Source organism: Mus musculus, chromosome 8 (genome assembly GCF_000001635.26).
Source record: "Mus musculus strain C57BL/6J chromosome 8, GRCm38.p6 C57BL/6J".
Lineage (NCBI taxonomy): Eukaryota > Metazoa > Chordata > Mammalia > Rodentia > Muridae > Mus > Mus musculus.
This window is the reverse complement of record NC_000074.6, coordinates 20,012,949-20,017,838: the sequence shown is the minus strand read 5'-3', so window position 1 is coordinate 20,017,838 and position 4,890 is coordinate 20,012,949. Positions and strand designations below refer to the sequence as shown.

The 4,890-nt window shown below is 47.5% G+C and overlaps 1 long non-coding RNA gene across 1 annotated transcript; it reads right to left on the bottom strand.

Moving 5' to 3' along the window:
• Nucleotides 1-2,207: 2,207 nt before the first annotated feature.
• Gm36166 lies at nt 2,208-3,998 on the bottom strand. The gene is made up of 2 exons (XR_003947361.1): nt 2,915-3,998; nt 2,208-2,807 (listed from the first exon to the last, which is right to left on the bottom strand). It is a non-coding gene; the product is annotated as a predicted gene, 36166 (long non-coding RNA).
• Nucleotides 3,999-4,890: the final 892 nt, after the last annotated feature.

Here is a 4,890-nt window from a genome sequence, read left to right as displayed (position 1 = left end):
TACACATTCACTGAGACTCTAGGCTTTCTCCGCCACTTCTTACATGATACCTAGTTCAATTCACTAAGTATGGCCTCTGATGTCTTCTGGATCAGAAAGGACATCCAAAGTGAGGAGTTGACTGTTAGATCATGCGACCCGGAACCTACGAGCAGCCACAAAACCCAGCTAGAAGCCCAACAGTCTCTAGAGCAGTGGTCCTCAACCTTCCTAATGCTGTAGCCTTTTAATACAGTTCCTCATGTTGTGGTGACCCCCAGCCATAACATTATTTTATTACTACTTCATACAGTACATTTGCTGCTGTTATGAATCACAATGTAAATATCTGGTATGTATGCAGGATATCTGATATGTGACCCCCCAACGGGGTCGAGAACAGGTTGAGAAACACTGCTTTAAAGGGCTAACCCTGCCATATAGGAGCCAGGAGGAGCAACCTATCTGAATAAATGGTTCTCAGTCAGTGTATGATGACACACATTGTCATGGCTTCCTTGAGTGCTCTCTCCCAGACAAGCTTAAGCTAGCTAGTTCCTAGATTTTCATAGGTTAGCACAGACCAGGGGTGGGGTCATACACTCAGATGCTCAAAGGAACCAGGTGACCATCACAGTGAGAAAACATATACTCACTTCTGGAGAGGACACTTGAGACTCAGCCCCAAACAGTTGCATCAAAATGGGAATTGGGTCCCCATGAGGACAATGTTGTCCAGTAAACTGGAAACCCAAGTTTCTGTATTAAACTTCTTGGTCTTGAAATGTCAAAAACAATTTGAATATTTTCAGCACTTCATAAGCTACACAAAGTTCATCTGTGAGTGTGTGCTTTTTATTTTTGGAATATTAGTGCGTGACTTCGGGCATCCATCACTCCACACCAAGTGAATGGGATAAAATAGACCACGTATTGACCAATATGGGTAGACTATCCTGTATTTGATAGTCTTGAGTTGGAAAGTCTAGATTCTAATGGATTATCCAGTATTGGTAGTCATAAATTGGACAGTGTGGCTCCAGTATTCTCAATCGGAAGTCCCATTTAGTGGATATTTGTTCAACTTTAGAAATATATGCTAGTATCCAAATCTTGGGAGTGAAGTATCTCACTGGCCAAATGACCAGTGCTTGTGTGTGGTGCACATGTGTGTGGAGGCTGGAGGACAGCTCAGATTTCACTCCTCAAGCACCGCCCACTTCATTTTAAGAGCGGATCCCCCAGTGGTGTACCTAATCAGTGAGCTAGGCGGGCCAGTCAGCAAGCCCCAGGGATCCACCTGACACTGACTCCCCAGTGAATAACCAAATGGAGATGATTTCATACAGATGCAACTCCTTACACTGTGGGAAGCCGCAAACACCATTATAAGATGGCGCTGGCTACCACTGGCCACCACCCATGATAATGGATAAACAACCAATGTAAGCATGTGCATAAGAGTTTTTTGCTGAGTCACTGCCTGGCCCGACGCATATTAATGAGGTACTGGTAGCATAACCAATCAGGTATGGACACGTCACTCGTGGGCCTATATAAGCAGCGCCATTTCTGGGGCTCGGGGTCTTTCGCCTACTCAGTCCATGCTCTCCCAATAAACGTGTTGCAGAAGGATCCTGTTGTGGCGTCTTACTTGCAGGCAAGTCGGGCGTCCCACATTACACCAGGTCATGGTGTGTCAGAAGAGGAGATCAGGGACCCAGAATTGCCATGCAATTTGTCCAAGGTCCACAGCAGGCAGGCAGCCAAGCTGGGCTTCACCCTCAGGTCTCCTTGACTCCACATTCACGGTTGTTTATTCTTCCTCACATAGTTTTCAAACGAGGTTGCACAACAACACGGTTTGAGCAGCTGACAGCCCAACTGCTATGGGGACCAACAGACAAGAGAACTTGAACTTGTTTGTAAAACATCCAACCCGCCACTTGCCACTTCCACGACCTCCCCACCCCGCTGCCCAGCACAGGAAAGAGAGGACAGAGCTCAGCAAGCACAGCTTTCTGGCATTCCCCTGAGGCTGCTGGCCATCAGCCACAAGCAAAGCACTGTCAGGGGACTAGGGAAACCTCTTGTGATTGAGCATTTTGAAAGTACCCATTGCTGCCCTCCAGTGTCCCCATTAAGAAGGTCAGCCTCTCCTAGCCTTTGGTATCAGTAGTTCAAAAGGAAAGAGAAAATACATGTGGGAAAGAAAGAGCAGGCAGAGCTTGCTTTATTCATTTATTTATTTTCACTAAGTTGGATTACACTGGGGGAGGAGGGAAGGTTGTGTATGTATGTGGCTTGAAGCCACCCAGTGCTGTCCTCCAGTGGTGGATTCTATATCACAGCCACTAGTCACAGCAATTTGAATTTAAATGTTAATTAAAATTAAACTAAAATCTGGTCTCAGGTTCTGAGCACTCTGGCCACAGGTAAATGGCATCTGCAGTATTGGCCCTCGCAACTAGAGATGACTTCTTTGAGACACGGAAGCACAGAGAGTAGTTTTCTCAAGATCAACACAGCTAAAAGTAACATGTTACAACTCAGATTTGCGTGCATGGTCAACAGACATTCACCATCTCTTCCAAGCACTTTATCACCTACAGCATTAAGTGGGGGTCCCCCAGATCCTGCCCCTTCCAAACATAGCTCAAGCCCATGTTCCCTGCCTATGGCAGGAGCTAAGGTATCTGTTGCCTGTGGCTATGCCATGGGAAGGGGCAGAATAAACATGGATCTTACCTCTTTCATCTACAAAGAAGGTGTTGCCTTGATGTTAGTCAAGATCTTTGAGGGGACAAGGAAGGAAGTGGAGAAGATACCTTTAAAACAAAACCACACTGTTTAGGAGAAATCTCATATTTATTGTTTTGTGCTGTTTTCTTGAGACTCGGTCTTGTTCTGTAGCCCAGGCTGGCCTTTTACCTACCTGCCCCAGCCTCCTGGACTCTGAGATTATACACACACACCATCATGCCTAGCTAAGAGAAAATATTTCATGATAACATACAAATCAAATAAATGCATGCTTATATGTAGGAATGCACATGCTACTAGATGTGTGCACCCAAGTACAGACACACACACAGAGATTAAAATCATTTATGGACACCCATGCTTGTTAATACTGACAGACAGTACCAAACCACGAACGTTTTGGGAAGACAGCCAAGAATGTGTCTCCAAGGCAGCACAGAGCTGCACGTCTAATGGTGCTGGCTTTCCTGATCTGTCTCTGATAAATATCTCAGTTCCAGAAGCATCCTTGAAGGCTCATTGGAGGCATACAAGCGGCCTCCCAATGGCTGACAGCCAAGGGATGCAGACAAGAGTTAGGCAAGAGCAACCAGTGCTAAAAGGTGGCCCACAGATGTTAGCATCAGCAAGAATAGAGAAGCAAGAGCATGAAGCAAGTCTTAGTCTCCCCAGACTAAGACTGTCAGAGGCACAGCTTGGCCTTCCAAGGTAGTGTGAGACCCCCATAGGACCATCACAGGTCCAGGTCCAACACTCTAAGTCCCAGCAGCCAAATAGGTGCCGACAGAGAGAGGAAAGCAGGACAGACGGCCAAGACCGGAACACAATAGGACAATGCCAGGCATGGAACAGAAGCCCTGAGTGGAGGAAATGGCCTGTCTGTAATTGCCCCCACAAAGGAGGAGAAGAAGAAAAAAGTCCAGTACAAACGGAAAGCTGGGTAAACAAAAGGTACCAGGTTGCATTGTATATAGCACATAATGGAGTATTTCCCAGCAAGTTAAAAATCCATACCGTCACTACAAAGGAGTCGCACAGGCATGATGCTAAGAAAGAACCTGTACACAGTGGATCTGGGCCTGGAGACCCTGTTCATACACAGCTCCATAACTTGCAAGAAGAATCGGCTTGGTCAGTCTCATGCGCACCTCTGGCTGGGAAAGTGTGGATGTGGACTTGGCAGGGACATCAGGCAACTTACCAGTGATGGTGATTAGGAATGTATTCCCCCCGCCCCCCCTGCTCCCCCACGCCCCCCCCACTGAACCATATATTTAAGTTGTATAAATTCACAGTGTGCACGTCACTCTTCAGCGATGTGTTTTTTGTTTTGTTTGTTTTGCATTATCAACTGTATTCTTTTTGTTGTTGTTGTTTTTCCGTTTTTCGAGGCAGCTCTGGCTGTCCTGGAACTCACTTTGTACACCAAGCTGGGCTCGAAATCAGAAATCTGCCTGCTTCTGCCTCCCAAGTGCTGGGATCAAAGGCGTGCACCACCACCTCCAGGCCAGCGATGTGTTTTAAAAGAGAGGGAGCCTGCTTACTACCTGAGCCAAGTGCTCACTGAACCAAGGGCAGGAGGCCTCACTGTGCAAGTGAACCTACTGGTCTTGGCCTGAAGAGGGCGCAGTTGTGTCGTTCCCCGTTCCAGATCTTGCAGGAAGTGTTTCAAGACAAACAAACCTCACTCCTACTAGAAGGGAGCTGTCTCACGTTTATCCCATACCCCATCCATGCCTCAAGGCCACCAGAGAGCCCTGCTTCAGGGGTGCAGGAGCAAGGGGCAGGTAGGGTAGAGTGCACCCTCTGGTCATTCTAAACCTCTCCTCTGTCCGTGTAAGACCATACAAGTAGAACCTGCAGTAAAAGACCCTCGAGGTCTGACACCCCCCATCCCTCCTGAGCTCCAATGGAGGTGGGAGGTCCCTTGGTTCTGAAGGTCCTGGGAAAATACTTCCCCAGGTAGAGGGGTATTAGGTCTGCAAGTGATGTGCCCAGATTTGCATAGGGGACAGATCACTATGGCAACCAGACTGGGGTCTTGAGAGTGAGAGGGCAGCTAAGTTTGACCTCAAGACTGGCCTGGGTGTGAAGAATCCCCAGGAGAGAGGTGGAGGTGGCGATTAGAGAGAGAGGACTGTGGTCATG